Source organism: Sceloporus undulatus, chromosome 6, assembly GCF_019175285.1.
Source record: "Sceloporus undulatus isolate JIND9_A2432 ecotype Alabama chromosome 6, SceUnd_v1.1, whole genome shotgun sequence".
Lineage (NCBI taxonomy): Eukaryota > Metazoa > Chordata > Lepidosauria > Squamata > Phrynosomatidae > Sceloporus > Sceloporus undulatus.
Window position 1 is genome coordinate 72,716,288 of NC_056527.1, and position 12,105 is coordinate 72,728,392.

General features: G+C 38.9%; 1 long non-coding RNA gene across 2 annotated transcripts in view; it reads left to right on the plus strand.

Moving 5' to 3' along the window:
- The first annotated feature begins 219 nt into the window (after positions 1–219).
- The window catches only part of LOC121935694, a 225,720-nt gene continuing 213,834 nt past the window's right edge, over positions 220–12,105 (plus strand). Inside the window, exons 1-4 of one of the 2 annotated variants that reach the window (XR_006104837.1) lie at positions 220–402; positions 2,009–2,060; positions 2,222–2,339; positions 4,431–4,724. This is a non-coding gene — a long non-coding RNA (uncharacterized LOC121935694). Of the gene's footprint in view, positions 403–2,008; positions 2,061–2,221; positions 2,340–4,430; positions 4,725–12,105 lie in introns of those variants that run through there. The other variant, XR_006104836.1, reaches the window with a different exon arrangement.

Below are 12,105 nucleotides of genomic sequence, written 5' to 3' on the forward strand. Positions count from 1 at the left end.
GTGTGGTGTTAACAGGAAAATGCTTTGCAATGTGTGGTGTTCTGTTCTGTTTTGTTTTTTGTGGGTGTGAGAGAGACTGAGTGTAGCCAACCCCATGGTGACACAATTTTCCCTGAGTGTTGCAGCATTCACTAAATGTTGGGGTGTTTTTGGTAATTTTTGTCTGCATTCTTCATATATTCTGACACTACTTTCTCTCAATCCTTTAGAGCACTGCAACACTGATGGGTCAGAATCATAGGGTTGAAGGGGACTGCAAGGGCCATCAATCCAACTCCTGTCAATGCAACAATCCACAGCTAAAATATCCCTACAAGGTGGTCATGCAACTTCAGCATTACAATGCCCTGTGAAGGAGATCCAGTGACATGGAAAGCAATGCTTTGAAATGTGCACAATAAGGTCAGAAGAAGACTTTAGTGTACATTAATGTATTACACATAATCCCACAGTCTTTCTCTAAAAAATTGGGTTTGTTTTGTAGGTATAGTGACAGCATGACCAACAAGAACAGAAGTAGCTGTTAACAGGAAGAAATTCCAAATAGCACCAGTATGAAAAAACCAAAATTACTGTAGAAAAAATTTGAACATTATCTTGATGACTTTCTATTAACAATGAACCCAAATATAAGGGTGCTTTTTTCCTTTCCTTTTTTGGAGTGTTCACAGATTCTCCCATTTTTAGTTAGAATAGGGACTTCTCGAAGCAAAGACAGAGAAATCCATCTTTTGCTGCTTTGCATCAAGACTCTTCCCAAAACTGTACATAAGCTATATTTTCAATATATTTGTTTTTTTCTATTTATTTCTGGGAATTCTTCTAGAATGTTAGATGCATTTTCTTCCATCTTTTAAGAACCTTAAAAATAGTTCCATGAGTTCTTCTAGAAAATCCTATTGCTTTGGAGAAGACAGGAAAATTGTATTGCTTTGGGAAATACATGAAAAAGTCCTGATTGTGATGGTCATGTTGAGAGTGAATGTTATGGGCAAATGCACTGCGCGTCTGGTCCATCTGTGCCTGACATCAAATACCAGATGCTTGTGTTCAGCTGAGCTTTGGGGCACCTATTTCATAAACAGATTGGAAGGTATGTGCATGAAAGAGAAATAAATACAGATTTCATCTGTGATTGACAAGCCATTTACACTGCATTGTTTATTGGATACATGCATTTTGGCTTAACTAGTTTGCAGTTTTAAGCTGCTCCAGAGATGAAACAAGATTGGATTCCAATTCTGTTTTGAAGCCCCCTTATTGCAGTTCTATAGAAAATCTGTTAAGTGGGAAGGCACTTCAGAGCCCACATTGGCAAAGCATTGTAGGGTATAGATTGTCATGTCAAATATGAATTAAATAAAAAAATTACAATTAATATTGTAGTATGTGTTAGCTCACTAACTTTAGATTGCTTAACAGCCACAATCAAAATCATGACCTGTTTTCCAACTGTTATGAAAATAGCAATTAATGTCATAAAATATGATTACTGCTACTACAATAATAGAATTATAGAGACCCCAGTCCAACCACCTGCCATGCAGGAACACACAATCAAAGCATACCTGACAGATGACCATCCAGCCTCTGTTTAAAGACCTCCAAAGGAGACTCCACCACTCTTTGAGAAAGTGTTTACCTTCTTCGAACAGCTCTCACTGTCAGGAAGTTCCTCCTAATGTTTAGGTGGAATCTCTTTTCCTATAGTGTGAATTAATTGTTCTGAGCCCTATTCTCTGGAATAGCAGAAAATAAGCTTGCTGTATCCTCAATATGACACCACTTCACATACTTAAACAGGGTTGTCACATCTATACTATACCTTAGGGATGTTAGCCAAGTAAAGGATTTTTCGCTGATTATCATCTGCCTTCTGAAAGATTCATAAATATGCATATTACAAAAACATCAATATAAATGTTTTCTTTTGTAATACTGAAGGAATTGTACGAAAACTATAACAAAAGCCTAATAAACAGTTGTTATTTTCCTTCCTTTTCCCCAGCTCTTGGACTCAAGGCACCTTACAAAAATTATAACTGATTACATCACTTAAGGTATACAAATATTAAAAAGTGATTAAACTATTATTACAATGAAAATCAATTTAAAACCATACTGTTTTAAAAGTAACAAAGAAAACATGTTTAAGTAAAACTACATTATTTAAAAGTCTTGTCTCCATAAACAGCAATTTCCCAATGCCTTATTGAAACAGAAATGTCTTCACCTGCTGCCATAAGGAACCCACATAGGGGGCCAAGGATGGAGTTCCAGAGCCTGGGAGCAGCCACCAAGAGGATCCCCTTCTGTGTTTCCACAGAGGTCCCTGTGAGGTTAGTGGAACATATAAAACTCTTCTACCACTCGTTGTTAAGTTGATTTCAATTTCACTGTAGTATTTTTATCTTTTCCCTATTAGAGTAACGCATCAGAACCAAAATAGCTTCCAAGCCAGTGTTCATTACAAATTTAAGTGTATACAGACTCTCCAGTCAGTTATAGTTATTAACTTATTATTATTAACTTTTATTTATAAAGTGCAGTAAATTTACACAGCGCTGTACATACAATCTTTTAGTTAGACGGTTCCCTGCCCTCAGGCTTACAATCTAAGAAGACACGACACAAAAGGAAAGGGGAGTGGTGGTGGGGAATGGGATCAGGTCCATCAGTTCTTCTCCACCTCCGAGGCCTGGACCAAGGCAGATCGACTGGAGGAAGGGCTTGGCTTCTTAATGGATGGTTAAAAGGAGGCTTCCTGGGTCAGAGAGGGGCTCACCTCTGGGAATGCTTCTCTAAACAATATAGTCTTTAATTCAGTTTTGAAACTGGGTAGAGAAATGATGAGGTGTGCATGTGGGGGAAGAAGGTTCCAGGAGTAAGGGGCAGCAAGCGAGAAGGGACAAATTCGGGAGGGGGCAGTGGTAGTCCTACATTGTGACAGGAGACCTTGACTACAAGAGCGGAGGGTGCGAGTAGGAATGTAAGGAGAAATAATGTCAGATAAGTAAGGAGGGGCCAATCCATGGAGGGCTTTGAAAGTCAATAATAAAAGCTTGTACCGGATGCAGAAGGGGAAGGGGAGCCAATGAAGGGAGGATAAAAGAGGTGAAACATGGTCAAAGCGGCAAGCGGATGTGACAATACGGGCAGCTGAATACTGGACAGAGATTAAAGGATGGAGGTGTGAAAGAGGAAGTCCTGTCAGAAGGAGGTTACAATAATGTAGTCACGAAACCACTAGGGCATGGTCTTGGCAGTAGTTCTTGTGTTATAGTCTGCCATAAAGGGATAGTCTTCTGAAAAATCATCTACATGAACCAGTGAGTTCACAGGAGAAGTGTACTTATATAAGCAGTGATTCAAAAAACAAAGGTGTCACTGGAGAAAGAGTTGTCTGAAGAAATGGCATCCTGTTTCCCTTTGTGACTACATATATAGCTTCAGTAACAAATTTGTGAAATGAAGTTACACTCATTCCAGGATAGAGAAGCAGAGGTGTTTGTGGCTGAGACTTTCAGGGATGTATTAACAGTGCCGTGAGGCCCAAGTGATGGGGCTATAGAATAATGAGGTGCAATTTAGGGAATCAGCACACTGAGGTCCCTGTACCCACCACCACCACCAGGAAGAAATAGTCCACCTGTCTCCCTTGTGGATGGCCTGTTTGTTGAGAAAAGTATCCCCTCCAGAACAGGCATTCCAAGGTGCTAGAGAGGTATAATTCACTAATTTTGTTCTCCAAGGAAGCAAGCAGTATTTTAGCAATTTTCTTTCAACTACAAGACAGTCTTCAAAAATTGAAATAATTTCAAATACTATTTGCAGTTTGAGATTGTTTTTCTGTGCCAAATTTGCACATTGAATTTTTTGAAGGAACAAAGGATCAGCATTGAAGAAGCAGCAGTGGCAGCAGGAGAGTGGGAGCTGAGGTCCTTTAAAACCTCACCTCCAAACACTGCCTCTCCAGCAGCAGCAGAATGAGCATAAGTCCCTTAAAACTTTGCCCACAAACATAGCAACAGCGGTAGTAACAGCGGTAGCAACAAAGCAAGTATGGGTGGCCACTGCAACATAAACCTGCTTCCCCAAGACATGCTTTACTTCCACCCACAGCTCAGGGGAAATAGACATCCTAGATTATCTCCAAGAAGAGGAAGTCCAGCGGCAATAGTCTCTGGGAATCAGTTATTCGGGAGAAGAATAGAGATTTGGGGCCTGGAGGAGGATATAAAATAATCCCCTGGTAGAGATATCAGAGGAATATCTGTCCGGAGAGGCAACCAACCCCTCTTTGTAGGCATTAGCTCTGTTCACCCAACTAATCAAGCCAGAGCAAACAACAGCAGCAAAAATAAGGTGAAATCTAAATATTGTGTGTACTCTAACTTCTAAGAATAACTCAAAAATAATTTTTTCTATAGAAAAATAGGGATTTTCCACAAACAATGAAATGTCACCCCTTAGGGAATATTCTATTTGCTCCAATGTACTGTGAGAATAGATGGATAAGAAGAGAGGCAAGAATGAAACTGTAAGTACAAAAAAACAACAACATATAAATGTAATCCCTTTTGAAGTTGAGAAGCTTGTATCAACTAGCAGAAAACCACACAGACCTGGAACACCTACTAAGGAAGATCAAAGGAAAAAGTGAAAAGGCAGGCTCACTGTTGAACATAAAGAAACAAAAATAATGACCACCAAGGACCTTCACAAGTTCAACCTAGATAATGAAGAAATAGAAATAGTAAAAGAATTCCCATACCTGGGATCAAACATTGATAGAAATGGGGATTGCAGTCAGGAAATCAGAAGAAGATTAAGAATGGGGAGAGTGGCTATGAAAGAACTAGAAAAGATTCTAAAATGCAAAGATATACAACTGAGCACAAAAGTTAGAATCATACAAGCCATTGTATTCCCTATTACCATGTATGGATGTGAGAGATGGACAGTAAAGAAAGCAGATAAAATCAATGTGTTTGAGATGTGGTGCTGGAGAAGAGTACTTAGGAATCCATGGACAGCCAAAAGGACAAACAAATGGGTTCTAGAGCAGATCAAGACGGAAACCTCCCTGGAAGCTAAGAGGACCAAACTGAAGCTGTTGTATTTCGGACACATCATGAGAAGGAAGGAGTCATTGGGAAAGAAAATAATGCTGGGGAAGGTGGAGGAAAGTAGGAAGAGAGGAAGGCCACATGCCAGATGGAAGGACTCTATTAAGGAGGTCACCGGTATACGGTTGCAGGAATTAAGCAGAGCAGTGGAGGACAGAGGGTCTTAGAGCTGTGTCATGAGTGGAGATCGACTAAAGGGCAGTTAACAACAACAACAACAACAACAACAACGGCAATTATATTGGGATTTAATTTTGCTGCACAGCAACATAACAAGCTGGTTAAAGAAAAGTATGTTCTGTTTACTTACATGAGATAATATCAAGATAATATCTTTTTGCTTTGCAGAGGGGAAGTGAACTAACAATTGACAACTGAAACATAAATTCTGGCTGATACAAGAGAACACAAGCAGGAGGGCCAGCCAGTTTAAAGAATCTAGCAGCAGCATCTTATGTATAAGTGACTGATTTCAGTTAAAGGGGGAAAAATATTTAGACATCTGTCAAAATAGTTTAAAGGAATTCAGATCAGACATTTGACATTATGGATCTCAGCCAAATGATTTGGTATGAATTTAACCAGATGAAAATTATGACAAAGCAGGAGTTTCCAGACATAAAGGACTCGAGGTTTGTAAGGTGATATCAAACGGATGCTGAAAGAGGCTTTGTAGGATTTAATTAAGTAATAAACCAAACAACTGTGGGAGTGGAACAAACTATTAACAAAGGAACTGATGATGATTTGTGGAGTGCTGATTCAAATATAGGTACTACTATCATCAAAAGATGGAGAAATGGAGATTGATTTGGGCAGCAATCACTGCCCCAAGATGCCAAAGGCAAGCCCTGACACACCAGGTGGGCCCTGAGCCCCAGAAAAGGAACCGGGAAACTGGATTATTTCTCTAGTGTGGACAGAACTAAAGAAATTATTTTTGCAGAAGATCATTCACAGAAGGAAAGGGATCCTGTAATAGTGACTTCTATAATATAAGTTGTTCTGAATCTGTCTCTCTGGGGACAATTTTATTTTCTTTTTTTAATGGTGAGAATTTGACCTCATGTCAAATGTAAGTAAAATCCATTTAAATATGGCATGGTTTAACCTCACTTAGTAGAATAACTGAGGACCTTTAGGATTTCCTATATCCATACAAGTTAAAAAGATGAAGTATATGCAGATTTAAAAAGTACAGTAGTTTTGATGATAAAAATAGAAAGTTAAGATTAAACTGCAGTTGGTTATTTTTATAGAAGAAACAGAAGAGATTTAATATTTGTGATAAATGCAATTCTCTAAAGAATTCACTCCCACCACCCAATTATTGGAGATTATCACATGGAAGAAAAGTGTCCTTCTGTGCCTGGAGGATGCGATGGACTCAGCCCTGAGCCTAGATGCTCATATTTTGGGAGGGGCCAGGAGTGTCTTTGCACAGTTAAAACTATTTAAATTAATTCCTTGAAATGTTAGATCTGGCTACAGTGACATATGCCTTGATTACACTCTATAACAGATTTTACATGGGGCTGCCTGTGGAAGATGTTCAGAAACTCCAGCAAGTCAATAATAATAATAATAATAATAATAATAATACATTTTATTTATATCCCGCCTCTTTGTCAATGACAATCAGGGCGGCTTACAGTTAAAAATCCATATAAACCCCCATATCCCAATAATCCCCCCCCCCAGTGCTGTGGTCAGACTGCTGATTGGGGCTGATTACAGAGAACATACAATTCTCTTCTTGAAACAGGCATGATTCACAGTGTTTGTCCTACAAAATCCTAAACAGGTTAGATCCAGGCTGTCTAAAAGACCATATCTCCCTATGTCAGCCCATATTAATACTTTAAAAAACAAATAAAATTGTATCCAAATGGGATCTTCAATTGCATACAATAACGTTCCAGTATAACAAATTCTGGAAAATAAAAACGTGGAGGCAAAATAACTATATTAATAGTAAACTTCTGTAATAGCTGACCAAGTAATCAACTATAAGTACATTTGTAAATTTCATCTCTACATCATTCTTTCACATGTTGCAAACACTATTTGATGGTATATCCATTGGATCACAGATGGGGAAAGATCATTCCAGTAATAAAGTAACGATCTTTTAGCAGTCAAAAGAATGCAAAAAAATCCACTTCCATCGGCTATTTGTTAATTTCCAAGAAACAGGTAAATAATTCAAAAGAACATGCACATCCCTGAATATCAAGTAACTTTCTAAAACCAAATTTATTCATGTAATTATGTCATGTGATATCATCCCTGGTTTATACCACCTTTCAATGTAAAAACAGATGAGAAAAAAAAACTGGTCTTAACCTGAGCTCTTGGTGCTGAATATAACATTTTTATCCATTGCAAGAATATTTTATTATACCCAAAAAGCCAATGTTGTGAAAATAAATGGGCAGTGAATTTTATTGAAAGCTTGAGTCTTGAAATCCTCATGGAAGGACTTTCTCTTGGTCCCACTATATTTCATTTTCCTTATTTATATCCTGCTCTTCTGCCACAAAGATTCTCAGAGCAGCTTACAAATTGCTAGACAGTTCCCCGCCCTCTGGCATATAATCTAAAATTAGGTTTACAATCTAAAAATTACAGTAACTATCGCCTGTTACAGACTGCCAAAATAAAGCTGCTTCGGGTCTCTTTGGAGATATGCTATTTAAATGATGCATGGGTCCTAAGAGTCCGGAGGTCGCGCAAAAGACACACTCCATTCCTAAGCACTGGAGGGCAGCTTTGGTGCAGCTTCTGGATTCTTAGGATGCATGCATCATTTAAACAGCATACTTCCAAAGAGACCCGAAGCAGCTTTATTTTGGCAGTCTGTAACAGGCCTATATTACTGAGAACACCTGAAAATGTCTTTGTGGTAGCTGCTCCCTGGCTGTAGAATTCTCTTCCAAATGAAGATTGGCCCCTTCTGTGGTCTCCTTCCACTGATATTTCACAGTTTTTTGGTTGTGCTGAAGTGTCTTTTAATCGGGTGTGTACAAGCCATTGTGGTTATGCTACACAGAAAGGCAGGATATTATTATTATTATTATTATTATTATTCTGCACTTTTATTCCTGTTATTTTTAAAATACCATTACAAAGTTTTAAATTGTAATGTTTTCACTGGACAGTTTATTTGATTTTTTTTTAAACTTATTTTATCATCAGGTTCTTAGCTATCTTTGTTTTAATCTAAGTTGTAAACTGCATGGAGTTCCATGTTAGGAGAAAGGCAATATAGAATAAATTAATACTAAATAAGATTCCCTTGTTCAATGTTATAAGATGTATAGGGAGAGTAACATGGTATTTACTAAAAAAAGAAATATTAAGCTTCAATAAAAACTAAGAAAGAATATGCCTTAAAGACAACCTGGCACTGTGCCTGTAAATCCCACGACTCTTCCAATTTTGGAAAATAGTATGGGTAATACAAATAAAATCCAATTTAAGCGCAAGTGGTTATATATCAGTGACAATATGGGAATCATCTTTAGTAGGATTATACTAAATAGATGAGAAGTGTTACTAACTAAAAGTTGTAGTTTAACAGTAATTTATGTGAAGTTAATTTAATATGCTAGCTACTGTCTGGTGGAGATTAAGATCTCTCAACTGTATAAGGAATGTGGTAACTATGAAAATAACTGGAACTTTTAAAAATATGAACCATTGGAGGAATCTCCTCAGGTTGAAATCTGATGATCAGCTTTCATCACAAAGAAATGTTTTAAAATGGTGAAGTGACTTGGATCCTTTGAAATGAGTAGCAAGATATCAAGAAAACAGCCTCTGTCAAAAACATGACATTGTAAAGTCAATATCATGATTAGGGGGCTGAAGAAAATGACAATTGGCAAAATCTAACTCTTTTGGCACCTGTTCCATTTTCCTTGCATCTTCCCTGTCAGTTTCATTTTGCTTTTCCCTCCAGATGTATTTTTTGCATGAATAAACATGTACCTGGAAGGCTTAAGAGGAAAGCAGCTTGCAGAAGTGATTTTATGTGGAAATGGGAAATGAGTAAATTTCCTCTTCATGCTGACCATCCCTCTCGCTGCTGCACTTAGCAAAAAATGGTTTGTTGGCTTAGTGTGACCAGGAGCCCTGGTGGCGCAGTGGTTAAAGGCTGTACTGCAGCCATTCACTCGAAACCACAAGTTCCGAGTTCAGACCAGCAAAAGGGCCCAAGCTAACTCAGGCTTGCACCTTCCGAGGTCGCTAAAATGAGTACCCAGACGTTGGGGGGGCAAATTAGCTTACTTGCTAATTAGCTTACTTCTGTTCACCGCTATGATCTTTGGAATAGCGGTATATAAATAAAAACAAACAAACAAACAAACAAATAATGCATGAAGAGCCCATCAGATCCAAGAAAAGTGTCTTAATACCTGGAGAAAAATGAATGCAAACGTTAGAGGATGTCCATTCAGGTCCAGCCTTGGGTTGGTCCTGTTTGGACAATCCAGACCAATAACTTAGGGCTGGATCCTGGCAGACCAGATGTGGATCCGGTGACTCCAGCCTGATCCTAGAGTAAATGTGGCTTAAAATGAGTCAAATTGACCCCTGATTTACCATAGAGTTTCCAACAAACTCCATCACAACCTGACGGATAGACAGCCCTGCATGCTCCTTAACTTACTTTCCTGATGCCTCTTCTGAAAAGACCCCACATTGCCACTTTACATGGAAATAGGTACCTGGCCATGTGGGTACTAGCCAAAGCACCATCTCCACTGCAGTGACGGTGGTCTTTTCAGTAAGGGCAATGGGAGACTACTACGGTAAGATGTGTGCAGTGACATTTATCCAGTAGCTGTTCAAAATGGGCTGTTTTTGAAAAGCAGCTGGATAAGCACAGCTGGAGTCCAGGCTGTATACGGGCTGCACTTGCCCGGCTGCAGCTGAATGTGACAACACCTGGTTTTGACGTTTCAGTCCCACGTCTATCCCAGCAAGGTTTCCAGGTGTGATAATCTCCATAGGTGTGATGGGGATCAAATGAGGAAAGTTTATATGTTGATTGCATAACCTTTGATGGCCTGATTAAAATATTTAACTCATTGAAATTAATTGACGGTTTAAAAAAAACACTGAAAGAAATCAAGAGTAACAGCTTAATGTATTATTCTTGGCTTTGTGTTTAAATCAGAAAAATAACAGCTTTACTTGGGTCTGCTAGCATTTTAATTTTCCAAGTTTAGATGCCAGAAAGAAAGCTGTTTATCTTGCTTCCATTCTTCAAACATTCTCTCTCACACACTAATGTGGATCTAAATCTGACCTTTACACTTCGGAAAAGCAATGAGGAAATCACCCGGGATCAGCAAATTTTTGTATCTTTCTGTTGGTGTCTAATGAAGCAAGCAGCAGCTGGTAAAACACAGAATTATCAGAGGAAGAAAAGTAAAAATGACCATGCCTAGCCCTGCCATGTTGTAGGCCTAAATTCAGAGCTAGGAAGAAGAGATGTCAGGGATTAACTCAAGCCTGTCTCCAAGTCCATTCTCTCCTTCTAGGGACATAAGAACTGGCTGTAATAGCTCAGGACATAAGAGGAAGCTTTGCATGTTCATTAATATTCACCAGTCCAGCCTAGCTAAAGAATGAAAATAAAGCTAAACCCCACCATGCTAGAGAATTACAGGCCAATCAACATCCCTTTCCTGAGCAAGATTCCTAAGTATGTGGTAGCCTCATGACTCCAGGGATTTCTGGATGAAATAGATTATCCAGATCCATTTCAATCTGGCTTCAGGCCTGGTTATAGGACAGAGGTACCATGAGTTGCCTTGACCTACTCAGGAAACTGGATAGGACGAGTGTGTCCCTGTGGGTTCTGCTGGACCTCTCAGTGGCTTTTAATACCATCAGCCATGGTATCCTTCAGGTTTGCCTCAGTTTGCCTTTCTGGGAAGATTATCACACGGGGTGAAAAGCATTAGAGAATTGTATTTTTGCCCTCATTCTTACACAAATGGGTGAAAGATTATCACACAACTTCACCCTTCTCTCATTCTTGTAACATCTTCAAAGCGTCCTTCTACTGAAATAACCCATTAATGATAAAAATAGTGTGAATGGCTTGGTGATCACAACTCATTTGCACTATTGCAGAACATATGAAAAGCAATTATGATTCAATAGCAATATATTAGGACAATTCGTCCATCCATCTGGGTATTCCCCCAGTGTGCAGTTTGGCAGAAATGTCACACAGGTGGGTTAAGTAAACGGCAAAGGATTAACTGGCTTTCCACCCCCTCACAATTCCTATCCTAACAAGATGTCTTCTGAGGTAATATGATAGCCCTGTTTAAATATTTGAAGGGATGTCATATTGTTTTCTGCTGCTCCAAGAGAACAGGACCCAGAATAATGGATTCAAGCTACAGGAAAAGAGATTTCACCTAAACATTAGGAGGAACATCCTGATAATAAAGGCTGTTCAACAGTGGAACACACCTCATCGGAGTGTAGTGGAGTCTCCTTCCTTGGAGGTCTTTAAACAGAGGCTTGATGGCCATCTGTTGGGGATGCTTTGATTGAGAGTTCCTGCATGGCAGGGGGTTGGACTGGATGGCCCTTGTGGTCTCTTCCAACTCTACAATTCTATGATCCTATGAGGCTCACAGGGTCATTCTTGTTCCATTTGCACAGGCACAAAATCTCTCAAGAATGATAAACAAATGCTAAAGACTGCTGACGTGTGGAAATCAATTGCGCTCTTTGCCGCTCTTGAATTGTTAATGAAGTTATTGCAACCTGTGTGTGAAAGTAAATGTTTTAATATCGCAATTGTATCATTCTTGCTCAATAACAATATAATAATGCTACAAAGCTGGGAAAAGCCCCATGTGATAATCTTCTGGTATGGGACATAGGAGCACTGTTTTTTTATATGTATTATGCTACTATTTCTTAGATTGTACGCCATGGGCAG